At 51.2% G+C, this 16,766-nt stretch overlaps 1 long non-coding RNA gene across 1 annotated transcript; it reads right to left on the minus strand.

Annotated features, from left to right (window-relative positions):
* Window positions 1-2,202: 2,202 nt before the first annotated feature.
* On the minus strand, window positions 2,203-16,595 carry LOC140693574 (uncharacterized). Its single transcript, XR_012069338.1, has 14 exons — window positions 16,483-16,595; window positions 15,820-15,886; window positions 14,791-14,907; window positions 14,196-14,370; window positions 13,996-14,077; window positions 10,675-10,761; window positions 10,181-10,340; window positions 8,999-9,086; window positions 7,140-7,268; window positions 6,664-6,796; window positions 6,223-6,276; window positions 5,752-5,946; window positions 3,873-3,982; window positions 2,203-2,477 (listed from the first exon to the last, which is right to left on the minus strand). It is a non-coding gene; the product is annotated as an uncharacterized lncRNA (long non-coding RNA).
* Between the last annotated feature and the right edge of the window lie 171 nt (window positions 16,596-16,766).

The following is a 16,766-nucleotide window of genomic DNA, read 5'->3' on the forward strand; positions in this document are numbered from 1 at the left end:
CAGAGATGTAAAGTGGCAGCAGAGGTCACAGTGACACAGGGCCCTGGGCCAAGGAGTGTGAGCACCTCTGCAAGCTGGGAAAGGTAGGATGACGAATCCCTCCCAAGAGCCTCGGTGTGGAACTTAGCCTTGGCCACTCGTTGGTTTTACCCACTGACATTGACTTTGCACTACTGCACCCTAGAACAGTGAGAAGATGAATGTGTATTGCTTTAAGCCACTGAGTCTGTGGTCCTTTGTTACAACAGCAATAGGAAAGGAACTCAGGAACCAATATGAACTTGAACCACAGGCTGCCTGCTGTGCTGGCAGGAAGTCCTTTGTCTCTGATCCTGGGGGAGTGTCCTGTCCTCTGGCAGCATCCACAAACTACCTCATGCTAACTTGGCAGTTTGCAGAGGGTTAAATCTTATCCCTGCACAGTTCTTGATATTTAGTTAATAAAAATGATGGTGTCATCATGGGTATTTTTCCATCTTTTAAATACCCTTCAGTCTTCTAATAAAGCTACTTCTAATTAAGAGACCGTGTAAATAGTTTTCAATCTTCATAATAAATAACTGTGGTTTTATCTGGTTACTTAAATTATGAATAATAATGTTCACATTTGTAAAAGTTATTAAAATTAACATTGTTTAATGAAAATATCATTTCTTTTCGCATGAACATGTATTAACTACAAGAAATGTTCCATGCTTTCTTCTACGATTTACTGTTAGAGCCTTAAAGAATAATATTTTCCTCAAAAGATATTACGGCAAAGGGATTTCTTTTGGTGGAACTGTTCCGGCATCAAATCTGGTGCATGTCTCAGGCCACTGGCAACATAGAGATGATAGAAATTAGGAGGCATTATAAACACAGAATCATTTTTAAAGGAATTAAAAAAACTGGATGTGTGTAAACAAAGAATCAGAGAATATTCTGGTGAAATAAATGTATTTTTCAGCTTAAGCAAGACATGGGGTGAATAAATCTGAAATGAAAAACCACCCAGAGATTAGCAGCGAGTCATGCATGCAGTGTGAATGATCAAAACCAAGTTGTTTCCAAACCAGTGTGCAGGCTTGATGCCTTCATGAATCAAATCTGTGTGGCACCAGGCCACCTCGAATACATGTTGATGAGGTATTTATAAGCCCTTCACCATCCCAAATCAAAGCCCACGCACGAGCCACAAGACCATCACCTACACATTTGGAAAACACACAACATGGTGAATAGCACTTTTCTTGTTCAGTAGCCGGTGGCAGCGAACTGTCAGCAGACAGAGATACAGGGACACAGAGGCACCTCCCCTCACTCAGCTGATAAACTTCCGTGCATCCCTGGGGACAGGATTGTCATAAAATGCACCATGGATTGATTCTCCTCCTAGGAAAGGAACCGTAGTGCTGTCATTAGGTTTGAGCAGGGGTGGGTGGAGGATCTCAGAAGAGTTGTTTCAGCACACCAATAGAATTCTTGGCCACCGTGACCACGAAAGACAAGTCCCCTGCCATCCCGGTAGGCACTTGGGCTCCTGACAAAAGCTGGGCTCAGTAAAGGGTTGAGTAGAAGGCACAGACCTGAGGGATGCCCCAGCAATAGGCAGGAGGTAGGGCCTGGTTTATACTGCTCTGGGTGTATCCCAGACTCATCCGAATACGAAATCAGAAATTTGCAAAACAGCAGAGCTGGGGTGGATCATCTACTCCAGACTCCTCACCTTACAGTTAAAAGGGTGGCAACCCTGACAGGCAAAGCAACGTGCTAAAGGCAGAGCGTGGAAGTGGCAGTGCCAGATGAAACGCAGCGTGCAACCCCCGTTCAAGGCCGCTGACTCTGACGACGGGGCCAAGGTTTCCAATGAGGAGAATAAGACAGTGTAAATACTTTGTTCCCCCTAAAACCCCAAATGTTTTTTAAAGGCACAAAAACTCACCTTAACTAGATCTCTTCTGAGGGGGCTCTCTTCTGCTTCTTCGTCTTTCTGTCTCCATTTCCCTCTCTCAGACACAAACACATTCAGTTTTGTGAAAGGGGACTTCCTTCCATACAAAGACAGACTTCACATCTTCAGAAAGATACCTGAGAAAGCACGTTTCTCAATTCAAGTCTTTGTGTGAGTTCTGGGCAACTGGCTTATTTTCTAGAACAATCGGTAGTTACAAAATCAGGAAATCATCTTCCACAAAGGCAGAGTTCTGGTCCGTGTTGATAAAGTTGGGGATGTCACATTTCATGAGTCTGTTCGGCTCCTCCTCTGGCCACCTGCTGCATCTGATGGCTTCCTGGAGCCGAATAACACTGTAAAGGGCTATGGTAGCGATACCAGCTTTGGCCTTGTCCAAGTGGTCCACTTCATTGATGTAGCAGTGAAAGAGGGACCTAGATTCGTCATTGCACTGCCAGAGAACACCTTGGGCAGCAGCGGTCTTCCAAAGTCTGACACAAAGCTGTTGAGTCTAAATCTCTTCTCGGGAGACTCTGCATTGCTACAAAGAAAACCAAAATAAAATATCGTTCACAGTGTAGCTCGGTGACCTGAAGAATCATAGTTTTTGCCATCTACTGAGAGTAAATCCCTGCACAGAGCATGCTGACATGCACTGGAATTGAAAGACATCACTTCTGAACACATACAATTAAACCCAAGGCAAAAGTCTAAAGTGAGGGCCCATGGACCATCCTAAAAAGACATCGTTCCCTGAGAATCCTCAATATTGGTGCCTCGCACACCAGTGTTTCTCCGTGGGACACTCAGATCTCTTCATCAGGATTCGTTAAAGTGCTTCTTAAAATGCAGAATTCTGGGGTGCACACCCTCAGAGTCTCCAGAGGTAGCGACTGGTAGTCTGTATTTTCATAGCCACCAGGATAACTAAACATGCTCAGGTTTAGCACCGCAGTCTACATCGGGTCACCTGAGCATCGACAATTCTGTCTCACGGGATGGGGGGTGCCATGTGTGTCAGGGTGCTGTCCTACCCATGTGTCTCCCCTGATTCTCAGAACTGACAGTGCTGCCCCATTGGGCACGAAATACCACCGTTTCACAATGCATACGCAGGGCGCCCGACTGAAAAACAATCAGTGATAGGAGAGGGGACAAAACTCAGCTTCCTGTTACCTTGTTTCACTTACTGTGGGACGAGTGATCAATTCAAGGGTAATAAACCAGTGAATGAGTGAATAACATGACTCGCGTTAGTCCCACGAGTGCCTGGAAGAGCAAGCCTGTGCACATTGAGAACCATAACAGCCCATCTACTTAAATGTCATCCTCCACAGATCTATGTAAAGGTTACTTCCACCCAGGCAGTGACTCCAGAAGGGCAAGAATCATGTATGAACACACTCTCAAATCCAGAACAGAACCTGACAACAATTAGGCTCTGGAGTCTGTGTTTAGCGAGTGTGGAATCTCAGTGATTCCAGCTCTTACACCTTGCCTTCCCATCCCACCACACACGATATGGCCCTTATGTCCAGTTCTCCCGGGGCTGGGGCCACGGAACCCATTTATAGGACTGGAAGAATCTGATCATTTAAACCATCCCCCAGATTATCATCAAGAGTCACCTGCATTTCAGGGATCAGTAATCCCAGAAGCTTTGCAGTTCAGGCAGCTGAGGGATTTTTATATCAGCTCTGTCTTCTACTGTGACTGCCTGGGTGACATCAGACAAGGAACTCTGAAAAGCCTGAACTTTTCCTTTCAGGAATAATCTAATTAACAAATCTCGTTGACCACTCAACAAATGTGATGTGAAGATCAATAATTTACACAGGAGTACAACATTCACTAGGTCGTGGATTTAGAATCAGAGGAAAATCATTTTAGAAAGATTGACAGAATGTAGCTTTAATGCGAATTTAAGTATTCTTACCTTTCAGTAAATCATCTTCCCCTACTTATCACTTCACCCAAGTTTAAAAGATGTCTGAGAACAGGGATGAGTGTGTCAGCAATCTGAGACCCAATAACCTAAAATGTCACCTAGGAAAAAGAGGGGAGTAACACATTTTTAAAAAGCATGGTGAGGATGGCGGGGCCATCCCCAACCCCAGACTAAGAAGCTCTGAGTAATAGCTTTCCTGCCTGCCTGGGGCATCAGCTGATGTGAAAATCCACCCAGAAACCTCACTGTCCAGCAGCTCTTCCATAACACAGGCTACACTTTCTCAGAATTAAGAATTGCGTCCAGTAACCACTTCGCTGAAGAATAAAGACAAAGGAGAACAAGAGAGTTCTGCCCCTCCCAAGGGAGAGCCCAGAACTCGGGCTGCATGCACTGCGCCCACCTCCCTGGAGAAGAATAAACTGGAGAAGGGCGTTCTGCGAAACTGCTGCAGCAAAGGTTGAGATGGGAACAAATTGACCAGCTGGCCAGGGACAGCCCCCTCCGTCGCTACCTTGGCGGCTGCCTCAGCCCTCTCAGCCCATCCTGCCCACCTCCGGTGGCTAAGCTGTCAGAGAAATTGCTTTGCGACCTGGAGCAACAGAGGCTGCCCTCAGGCCAATCTGCGGAAAAGATGGGAGCTAAACCCCCAGCTCCCGAGCGGCAGGCTCCATACCCCCGCCAACACCCCGACGCCCCCGCACCCTACCGCAACCCCGGGGAAATATGACCCGAAGAAGTGTGACCTGGGAACGAGGGGCAGCAGAGGCCGCCCCCACGTCAGGCCTGCAGAGAGATGGGAGCTTATCCTCCAGCTCTCCAGGGGCAGCCCCTGTCCTCTCCACCTCCTGATCTCACCGCGCCCACCTTCCAGGAGCAATCAGACCAGGTGTGGGGTGTCAGGCGAATCTTGCGCCAGAGAGGACGTCCCCAGGCCAGGTCAGGGGAGAGGAGAAGAAGTGGCCCCATTAGGCAGGGCAGCCGGCCGTCGCAACTGCCTCTGCCCCTCGACCACATCGGGCCCGTCTCCCAGGAGCAAGCTGACCTGGAGACGGGCATCCGGCTTCTTGGGCAGCAGAGGACGCCCCCAGGATTGGTCACGGGGAAGAGGAGAGCAAATTGACAGGCTCCGCGCTGCAGGTCTTCTACCCCCGCCATCGCCACCCCCCGCACCTTAAAGGCACCGCCCAGGGCGCCCCTCCCCCAGCAGGCTGAGTGGGACAGGTGCGTCTGGTGACCTGGGGCAGGAGAGGCCACTCCCACACCAGGCCATCGGGGAGACGGGAGCCAATCCACCAGCTCCCCAAGGCAGCCCCTACCCCCGCAGCAGCCACCACTCTTGCCCATGACCTCACAGTGGCCTTCTCTAGGGAGCAGGCTGACCTGGAGATGGACGTCCGACGAACTTGGGACAACAGGGACCGCCCCCAGGGCAAACCATGGGGGGAAGTGGGAGCAAATGGACAAGTTCCATGGGAAAACCTGCCGCTGCTGCCACCACCCCCAAAGTACCAAGTCCAACTCCCGGGGTCAGGCCGACTAGGACACACGCGTCTCATAACACAGGGCAACAGCGACCGCCCCCAGGACAAGACGCGGGGAAGATGGGAGCAAATGGTCCGCTCCCCCGCTGCAGGCCCCCGACCACCGCCACCCCTGCACCCTGACTACCCTGCCTCCCGCCCCCAGCAGGCAAAGTGGGACAGGGGTGTCCCGGGACCTGGAGCAGCAGAGGCCGCCTTCAGGCCACGCGGTGCAGACATGGAGCTAATCCACAATCTCCTCCGGGGCAGCCTCCCTATGCCTGCAGCCACCACCTTACCAGCCCCCTGACCGCACTGCACCCATCTCCCAGGAGCAAGCTCACCTGGAGTCGGACCTCAGGCAAATCTCCGGCGGCAGACGTCGCCCCCAAGCCAGGCCGTGGGGGAGAGAAGAAATGGAGCAACTCCCTGGAACACATCCCCTGCCCCTGCCGCCTCCGCCGCCGCCTCCCAGGAGCAAGTTCATCTGGAGACCCGCGTCCCGCCTCTAGGGCAGCAGAAGCCGCCCCTGGCTCCGCCTCCGGGGAGAGCGGAGCGAATTGATCGGCTCCCCCGCGGCAGCCTCCCTCCCCCCGTGGGTCCCGCACCTTAACGGCCCCGCCCCCACTCCGCACTCAGCAAGCTGAGTGGGACAGGAGTGTCCGGCGACCTGGGGAAGAAGAGGCCGCTCCCAGGCCCAGCAGCCGGGACAAGGCAGCTATTCCACCCGTTCACCAGGGGTAGACCCGCTCCGCCCCTCTGCCGCTGCCACCGCCCTCTGACCTAACCGCCCCACCTACCAGGAGCAAGCTTACCTGGAGTGCAACATTTGGTGAATCTCCGGCGGCCAAGCCCCACCCCAGGCCAGGCTGCAGGGAAGAGAAGAAATCGATCGGCTTGCCCGGGCAGCCTCCCAACCGCCACCGCCGCCGCCGCCGCCCAAAAGCATTGCAATAGCCTACCGGGGTCAGGCTGACTGCAAGGATGTGCACTTGCCTTCTAATCCTGGCCAGGTCCCTGAGCACCTCCCTGCATCCCTACACTCCCTGCACCTCTGCACCCCTGCTACTCTCTGCAATTCTGCATCCCTCCTCCCCCACATCCCCTGAAATGCCTGCGCCCTCCACAGCCCCTGCACCCCTGTCACCAGTTACACTTTTGCGCTGCTTACACTCCTGCACCCCTGCATGTCCCACACACCACCTCTTCGGCCTTTGGCAGAGCCTCTGCTGTTAGACCAATGCACAGTGACTCACTCTTTGCCAGTATATGATGCATCAGTGGACGTCAGGGGTTGCCTGCAGGAAGGTACATGTTCCCGGTCACTAGCCTGGGCCACTAGGGTGATCTCTGTGAGGTCACCCAGGACGGGTTCAGAGATGCTGTTCTCTGGGAAGAGAGGAGTTGAAACCGGTCTTGAGGGCAGAGCTGTGCTCACCAGGCCGTCCACGCTTCATGTTTTACACAGGGCTTCGGAGAAGTGAAATGGATCCGGCCAAGTAATACCGGCCTGCTGTGAGCCCACCTCAGTCCTGGGCTCTGAGTCAGACCGACTGGCTCCCTCAATCAGGGCCCAGTTTGGGCACCTGAATGGTCCCTTTGAGGCATCCCAACAGTTCTCAGGATGAAGTCTGGCTGCTTCCACCCCATGGCCCTCCCTCCTACTGTGCTGGCCTCAGGAAGGTTCCTTATATGGGGAAGAAGGCAGCCCACACCCTACCCCACCCCTCACCTTTCTCTAACCCAGGCTGGTGCTCTCTCTGCCCCTCAGAGTCTGGGAAGCCATCCCTCTTCAGTTATGTCCCTTCTGAGATGGACTTGCTTCCACTCAATTCTAGGCGAGGATGCACCATGGAATGCACTGGGTAAGAGAACCAAAATAAATAATTTCTTCTGTGAGGTTGTCTGTTTATCTGCTGGGGCTGGGCTGTGTGTAGTTTGCTACAGCTATTGGTGTGAGAGGCTAAAACAGCCTGTGTGTCCTTGTTTTCATCTCCCCGCTGTCTTTGGGTTTTCCCTAGACACTCCTGAGACATTTACTTCTGTTAGTATTATTCCTGTTATTACACACGGGCCCTACTGACATGGAGGTAAGGTGTTGGGGGAGCGGGACAGAGCAGGGCATCTGCAGTCCTGTGATTAGTTCTCATTGAGCCTGTGCCCTGAGCTGTGACCTCCACAAGTGTGTCTCTTTCCCCCCACCCCAATTTGGGTGACACAGAAGGGATTTCCCTTCTCCCAGGTTGGTTAGGCTCTGGTAAAATAATTTCTCATTAAAAAAACAAACAAAAAACAACTTCCCCCAATGAAACAGAATGTTCTGGGTGTATTTCAATACAGTTATTTTCTCCTCTCCAGGCAGGAAGCATGAGGAGTTATCCTCTGGCCTTCATTCTGAAAACAGGACACGGTCCTGGATGTAAAATACATGAAAAAGAGCATGGGGCCCCTCTGACTGGCCCCCTGGAGTTGTCACACTCTGATTTCCCCACACTGAGCCTCCTGCTGGCCTCAGGGACCTGTTAAATCTGCCTGCCCCCGGGGTTCTTACAAAAGCAGGTTCTGCCTTGGGAGCTGTGACTCTCCAAGCCTGCCCGCTGTTCCCTTTGCAACCTCTCTGGGTTGGAAGCAGCTTTCCCCCTCAGTCTTCTGGGATCTAAGAAGAGCAGTGGGTTTGCAGCTCCCTCAGATTTGGTGTTATTTTCAGGACAGGAGGAAGAACTTCTGAGCTCCACACGAGCTGGACCAGAGGCTGGAATCCTCCCTTCCTCTGCCACCGTGCAATCAGTGGCTGTGGTTCTAGCCGAGTTTCTGAAGATGTGGACTTAAACACACATATCCCAGCCCTCACAGGAGCACACAGTCCCATAAATCCCCCTAGTTTCCACTGGTAACTATGGAGCCGATGGGGACACGGGTTTCGGGACCACAGAGGCCTGACTGCACGACTTGCTCCGTGGCCTATTTACGTGGTTGCTCCGGGCCTTGTCTGAAGTGGCTTGCTTACCACACCTGGTACGTGGGAAACACAAAATAAGTACTAGAACCTTCACTTTTTCTCCCTCCAGGGCCTTCAAACGTAGAAAGTAATAAGTGAACTCAGACAGCCTAGTCACCACAATGAGGTCCGTCCAGCCCGGCTCTCCTGAGTGATGGGCACTGACTTGCACCTTAACTCGGAACAGTAGGGGAACTGCCTTCCTCTAACTGGGCCTCTCCCCACACCAGGCACGCCCGCAGCTCAGACGGGGCCAGCTCCCCAACTGAGGTGTGTGCTGGTGGCTTCAGTGTGACCTGGCCCTGCCGGGACATGAACCTGCAGTGAGTGAGGTGGAGGGTCGGGTAGAGGGGGGTCCCTTCTGGGGTGGCAGGGGGCCCGGTAGCACCCCTCCCAGCCTGGTGCCTGGGGCTCCCTAACACCTCCTACAGCTCCTGGGTTGGCTCCGGTCCTGGCCACTCCACACACCCTCCCAGTATCTTTTCATTATGTCCCTTTTCTGCTTTTATCAGCGAGAAGTGGCTTCTGTTGCTTGTTCAGTGAAACAGTACATCGGGAAACCAGACTACTTCTAACATCAGTAAAATACCAACCTCGGTCAGCTCGCCGGGCAGACCGTGCAGCACAAAGGCCTGAACAGGGCTGTGCGAACGGCTTACGTGAAGGGTCCTCAGCATCTGTCTTCAGAGATACAGAAGCTGATGGTTCAGGTAAAACCTCAGGGTGGGATTGAGGAATCCAAAGCTGGTTGGTTTCAAAGGCTAACTGGTCAGACCAGACCCCTGAGCTGTGGTCAGAAGCCTGGCTCAACGTCACGCAGACTCAGCGCCCTAAGTGCCGGGTGGGGCTGGTGCTGTTCCCTTTGCAGGCTCTCGTTGGGGATTCACTGTAGCCCCTTAAATACAGCAGAAATTCCAGCCCCATTAGCCCCCACCCTGAGTGTTCCATGACACAAATCCCGGGAGTGTTTAATTTTCATCTTTGTTTAGGAGGATGAAGGTGGTTCAAGAGAAGACATAAATTCACACTTAGTGACACAAGGTCACAGCCAGTACTTCCTCCACGGAGAGCTATGTGCTCCCACAGTGGTGGCTGGGGGCTGGGCAGAGACCCTCTGCTGGTCCCAGAGGGACTCGCTCCTCTGGCCACAACTCATGGGTTGGACAGCAGATCCAGAGGGTGACAGAGCATCTTTCCTGGGAATTTGGAACTGACACATAGAAATCAAGTTCACTCATCTGGAGTTTGGCGGAGGGGAGGGGCGGTGGTTGGAAATCAAATGAAACCAGAGCATGAGAGACACTTAGAAGTGAAAGAGCGAGAGACAGAGAGACTGAGCTTGTGAGAGCAAATAGTCAGAAAGAAGGCAAACAATCAGGGGACAGAGGAATTCCAGCTCCTGACTGTCTAGTCTGTCCCAGCCCATCAATGACCCCGTGAGATGTTTAATAACATTCCAGTTTTGCAGATTAGGAAACAGGCTGAAAGAGGTGGGGGCTGGGTTTGGGTGCACAGTTAATTCAATTGCCACTGGACCCCACACTTCCCATTGCCTGAAGGCACCCTAATCCTCACTGGGACCCCTGTGGTCCCCTGACAGCCCAGCACCCTGATCAAAGGGACCCTGCGGGAGTGGGAACCCCTCTTGAGTGTGGAGAGTTCCCTGCCCCGAGATGCCATGCATCAGCAAGCTCCCGCTCACCCCAGGTTAACATCAGCCCAGCTCTACAGTCTCCCAACCCGCTTCCCTCCCTGCCAGGCACCCCCAACCTTACCACCGAGTGTACTGCAGGAATTCAGGCACAGGGATGCCCAAATCAACACGAGCCCACCGGCTATAGAAACAGCAGACTCCCAGCCCCACCTGGGTTGCGAGGGGACAGAAGGTGTCCTCAACTTTCATGTGTCTAAAACAATCTTCTTCAGCTGGAGGTTCTAGAGAAAAATAAAAGGTCCAAAACATAGTTCGGTGAGGAATTCCTCCAAGGACCTGACTCCAGTGTCTACAACCATGTGTACCTACCCCCGGAATTGGGGTGAAGGTGGATTATTGATCAGCACAACCCCTGGTGGCCCAGCTCCTTGGCTTGGCTGCCCAGAGGGGGCTGGGGGAATGGGTAAGGCCAGGGCACTCAGGAAAAGCACAGAGGACCTGACCTCTCCCTTCTGCACTCGTAAACCCTTCCCCAAATCTCAAGGCATTGGACAGAGATCCGCCACAATAATGAGATGCTCCCATCTCTTCACTCACTCCTGTCGGTTCACTTACATGCTGAGCATCCACTGGGTCCCAGGACAAGACACATAGAATGGCTGATGGGACAGGCTTGGTCCTTCCCCCTGGAACCTGTTCAATCTGATCAAAGAATGATCACTCATAAAGAGTTTCTCAAAATTATACAGAGACCAAAGACCAACTGCAGAGTGAACCAAATTTAAAAATATATATGAAGATCCCCCAGTCTCCCCGCCTAAGGTTAACAGCATAAAGCAAAAAATTCTTGCCTTTAATCACCAGGGAAGTTGTCACCCCCTCTCAGGTGGAAAGGAGAGTTATTCTTTGAGCACGTCACAGAAGTGCTCCATCGGATTGGACCAGGGCATCTACATTCATTCAGCAAATGTGTATAAGCTCCTACTACATACGGGAATCTCCTAACTAGACCGTTCCCAAGGCTCTCGGGCTTTATCAGTCAACAAAATAGACATGACTCCCCATCACTGGGGGCTCAGAATTTTAGCAGAGGAAACAGGCAGCATGTTGGGGTAGCAAGAGTTTGGATAAATTTTTAAAAAAGAGTGATATGAGCAAACTCGGGTGATGGCGGTGGGGTGGGAGGCAGGCAGGAGAGAATAAGGCAATCCTGGCAGATCTCACGGAGTAATGAACTTGAAGCAGAATAGATCCGGAGGAAGAAGGAAGAGCCGGAGCCAGAGGCCCCCAGAGTGAGGGGGAGAGTGTGGGCAGAGAGGCAGAGCACGCCGGGTCCTGAGGCCTTTGTGACGACTTTGGCTCCTAATGACATGGTGACCCGTTTAGTGAGTTTTGAGGGGAGGGGTGATGTAGTCCAACTTATGCTTTTGTGTTTGTGTTTTTTGGGGGGAAGTAATTTATTTATTTTAATGAATGTGCTGGTGATTGAACCCAGGATCTCAAGCATGCTAAGCATGCGCCCTACCACTGAGCAACACCCACCACCCCCAATGTATGTTTTTACAGGCTCCCTCTGACTCTGTGTGGATGAGAGATTGTAGGAAAGCAAAGATGGAAACAGAAGGCTATTGGTATCCAGGAAAGGCTGAAGGTGGCTCTTAGGAGGGCGGGGAGCAGAGAGCAGGTATTTAATTAAGACAGAATATCCAGAATTTTCTAACAAGCTGGATTTGCTGTCTGTGAGTGTAAAAGAAAGAGAGAGAAAGGACATGGTTCCAACATCTAGGCCTGGACAATGGGAGGGATGTCCTCTCCGGATGGGAAAGGGGATGGGAAAAGGTGGGGCTGAGCAGGTGGAAAGGGGCTGGTATCAGCTCAGTTCTTCAATGTCATGGTTAAGGGGTGTGTTACATATTGCCACAGAAGTGCCTAATAGGTAGAGGAATCTGTTTTCTTTTTCTTTTTAACATTTAAAAAATATAATTAAACATATTAATTGTATTATGTGAATGATTTGGGAATTTTGTTTCATGCCAAGTTATATGTTATATATAGCCAAATGGAGCATATATCAAAAAGGGGAGAAATGAGGGCTTTCACATAAACTGACTGTCCGTAACGTAGGTAAAATTTCAATAAAACCAGTCTTCAGGGCAAAAACCTCATCTCGGTGTTACATAAAAATAAATGAAAAATGACTATGTTGATGTACCATTATTTCATGTTACATAATAGCCCCAAACTAACAGTGTTTAACTATGAGGCTTGTAGAAATACTATTCGATTTATTCACATAAATACAGAAGTGCAGAAATGTTCTAAGGTAGAATTAGCATCTTAGTGGAAATAATACATATTTGAGCATTTTACATGATATATATGTACTGATTCAAAATTTGGAAAAGTAATTTCATAGTAGAACATATGTATGAATGTGAAAGCAAGGTGGATGAAAGGAAAAGAATGTGATGTGAGTCTCAGGGATAAAGGCTCAGATGGAAAGGGGAAATCAGGGAATTTTGGAGAAATCGAGAAATTGATGGCATGCCAATTTCCAAGGCTGGGTTGCTTCCACCAAAGGAATAGCAGAGAGAGAGAGGAGAGGCCCAGGAACCCACCCTGGGGAACACCCACAGTATATGTTTGGAAAAAACAGGAGACATTGGCAAAGGACCAGCCAGCAGGCCAAAAGCAGAAACAGACAGAGAGATGGGCTGGGGGTTGAGTGAAGCAGGAACACGGGGTAGGAGGGATGGAAGAGCTGGGTCAAATGCTGCCGAGGGGCCAAGCATGATGAGGAGTCAAAATTGACCACTATATTTAGCAACATGGGGTCACTGATGGCCTTGACAGGGCAGTTTCCATAGAGCGAGGGATCAGGCGAAAAGCCAGAATGGGTGTAAAAGGGGATGGCTCAAGAGAAGATGCAGACAGTGAGTTTAAACAACTCCTTAAAGATTTGCTGCAAAGACACAGGGTGGCAATTGGTGGGGGTGAATTAGGGTCAAGGAGTGCTGTTGGTTTAAGAGGATGGACGTTTATATACTGATGGTGCCAACTAGCAGGAGAACAAAATAGATGAGGCAGTGAAAGAGAGGATGGTTTTGGGAGTGACAACCCAGAGAAGATGGGAGGGATGGGGCCTCGGGGACTTTTGGAGAAACTGGCTTTCGATGCCACTTTTAATAAGCGGTGGGGCACCGAGAGTGAGGTCACAGACATCAGAAGGCGAGCGGATGTGCTGGGAGTTGCTTGTGAAATTTCTCTTCTGTTGGCTTGTTTGCTTGTTCAAAGTAGAAAACTAACCTTACCAGCTGAGGAACAAGGAGGAAGAAAGAGTTACTGGAGCCATGAGCAGAAGATAAGAAAGAGCCTTCCAGGGAGAATGGGACAGTAAAAAGGGCAGGGGGAGGCGGGGGAGTGCGCTCCCAGAAAGTTACATTTTCTCTTTGACGTCCCCAAATGTGTGACGTGTTATTACCCTTCCTGCTGTCTACAAAATAAAAATTAATTATGGTTCAGAGGAAATGCTATTTCATTCTAAGAGGCTGCCTGTTTCTCAGGAATGGTCATCTTAAACTGCAAATATTACAAACAATGTTGAAAAGATGAACCTGTGTACCTAAAATCCCCTATTTTCTATTAATCTGTTTACTACTTAGTTCCCCTATCAATAACACATAACAAATACTGCCATGATGGAGGTACACCGATGCTTAAAAGGAAATGAGATCTGTATCCTTTTGCTAAATTCCATGGCTTCCTTAATATGCAGTTCCACTTGGAATTTAGGAATGTCTGGTATAAGAAGTGAGAAACAGTTTGAGAAAATCCCGGCTCAGAATTATACATCACAACCACATCTCACAAGTATATACAGCCGTAAAAAAGTTTAAAAGCAAAACTCCGTAACTACTCTTAAAGACCTTTGCAAACCTGGGCCTGCCAAGATGTTTCCAAACTGGAAAGGAACTCCAATCTCTTGCCTGGTACCGGACCAGGGGCTGGCCAGCCTTTTCTGTAAAAGCGAGAGAGTAAATATTTTCAGTTTTGCAGATCATTTTGTTGTAACCATGCAGGTAGGCAATAAGAAAGCTAAGAGCACTGGGAGATAGGAAACAAACGGGCATGCCCACACTCTCCCTTCCACTCAGGGCAGCTTCTCTGTGGTGGGGAGCTTTGCCACAATCACTTGCTTCTTTTTTCCATTGGTTTCTTTGTTTCCACCTTACTGCTCGAGCTCAGAACTTCAGGTGGGCCTGGTCCTTCAGCATCCATGCAGAGAAGGCTGAGCGGGGTTGGGAACCCCACCTGATGGAGAAGAGAGATTACTGGGAGGGACATTTTGGAGGCCACCATGACACGAGACAATCACACCTTCCGGGGTGAAAGGGAACGAAGACAAGGGAAGGACACAGTAGTGGGACCCCTAGGTCGCCTGCCAGGCTTGTTCTCCCTCCACGGCAACCATGGGGGCCTGGGGGGGTGTTGGGCTTCAGCTACGGTGATTAGGATGAAGGGACTCAATATAAAGGACCCTCCAACTCCTCACTAGGTTCCAAACGCAGCCCCTCTAAGTCCACCCTCTGAGTTTCTGGAACTCTGCTGGAAGAATACATGAGCAGGCCAGAACCAGAGCCCAAGCCAAACATGACAGGGGTCTCGTGGGGCTGTAACCCCATGCTCAGTGGTCGGGGACTCCTTGCAAATCTGCAGAAATCCCTGTTCCACCTCATTCCTGGGAGAAACCCCAGATCTCCTCCTGCTCTGTCTGTTCTTCTCTTGAGGCTATTGTCCTGGAGGGATGCTGAGTCATTGAACCTGGTCCTCCAAACGTACATAAGCAGCCTGTTCAATAAAACAAATTATGCACTTTTTCACATTTGCCAGTTTTTTGATTCCAGAAAGGCTGTGGGACTCATTCTCACAGTCTCCTGTGCCCCCACCACATGGTGGCCCTCTGCTCATGTAAACACGATTTCCCACAACTGCACCCTGCCTCCCAGCTTGTCAGAGGGGAGTGTCCCACAAAGACACAGGTGTTTGTGAGGATCCTGTCCCCCAGCAGAAAACCTGCTCCTGGAGCCACGGACAGGGATCTGGCCTCCTAAGCCGCTCAGCTCTAATTCAAAGCCTAAAGTGGGGGCCCCGAACATTGCTGAATGACTTTCTGAATCACCTGGACTGGAGGGGACTGATTTTCTTTCCAGGAATGGAGGTAGCGCAGCCTCCATTTTCAGGGCTGACCTTGACGATGGATCTAGTTCCCCCGACTGCAACACAGGAAGGAGTGGCCCTTCCATCCCACAGGTTGGAGACCCAACCCAAGGGAGTACTGAAGCAGTGCATTGCTGCCAGGTCCAGCATCCCTGCAGAGTGGCCTCTGCCCTTGAATGACCCCCTTCCCAGGGCCTTTCTTGCCCGGACACCACCACACCCCAGGCTGTGCCAGAGCTCTGGGGCTCTGCGTGTCCAGGGCACACAGGTGGCACCTGAGCCAGGTGTCCCCTGGGCCTCAAGGGAGAGAGGTCTGCTTCTGCATCAGGGGAAGGTGACCCCACAAGGCTGGCAGGACACTCTCAATATGGACCTCCAGGAGCCCTGGGAGCAGTTTCCCTGCAGGTGTTAAGAGCCATCATCAGGAGGGCAGGCCCCTCTTTGTGCAGACCATCCAGCAGTGCTGGGCCCACGTGCTGACCTCAGAAATCTACATGCCCCCACGATTCCCCAGGCAACCTCACAACTTCGTCACTTGGTGACCTGGGTACCACGAGCTCCTTGGCCATCCCATGAGGGTGGTCCTTGCAGGCATGGTCTCCAGGTTCTCCTGTTGAGAAATCCCCCTGGGTTTCTGTGGTCACAGAGCAGACACCAGAAGATTCTAGTCCTGCAGTGACCCCCACAGCAGTCAGCTCCCCTGTGCATGTCCAGGGACAAATGACAGCAATTTATTGCCAGGAACCGTGATTCCATACTAAGTTCAGGATCCTGGTAACTCACTCTGCACCCCAAAAAGCTTCCATGAGAAATGTGTGTATTGGGATGTCTGTGCCCCTAGAAGAGCTGTTCCTGAGGGTTCCTGGGACCCTCCAGCCCCTCTCAAGGTTCTCAGATCCTGGGTCTAAATTTCTATCTGCCTCTTTTGGTGTACGGCCACCTGTGTCTCGTGGTCACGGGTCACTTTATTGCATGACTTGGCATGTTCTTAGTGCTCGTCCTCCACCCCTGCACTAGACTCCCAAGATGTTCCCACTGACCCTTGGCTCCCTGGGTGGCTCAGGGGGCCCTAAGTCTGCACCCTTCACTCTCCTCCTCTACCCCCACCTCTGGGGCCACCCCTAGGTGGACTTGGAGGTGTTTGTAAATGAGTCTTACACAAGGACATATCTGGACAAAGCAGGACCCCACCCCCGGAAAACTCACCTGCTCCCTTCTCAGAAGAGGACCCCACAGCCCCACATTGCCTCCCAGGGGTCTACTCAGGACACAGTCCCCCAGTTCTGGGCAAGGGGTCTCCCTGGAATCCTTGCTTCCAGGAAGAGTCTCTCTGTCCTTCTTCAGAGTTTAGAGGTGTTCCCATGTCCCTGACCACCAAGATGCCCAGCACAGTCCCTTCAGTGACCTGGAGAGACAAGGAACTTATGTGGCCACAGGTCTCACAGGACACACCTGCTGGGACCCCAGGCTAAAGGGCTGTCCTTCTGCCT

This window comes from Vicugna pacos, unplaced genomic scaffold (assembly GCF_048564905.1).
Source record: "Vicugna pacos unplaced genomic scaffold, VicPac4 scaffold_19, whole genome shotgun sequence".
Taxonomy (NCBI): Eukaryota; Metazoa; Chordata; class Mammalia; order Artiodactyla; family Camelidae; genus Vicugna; species Vicugna pacos.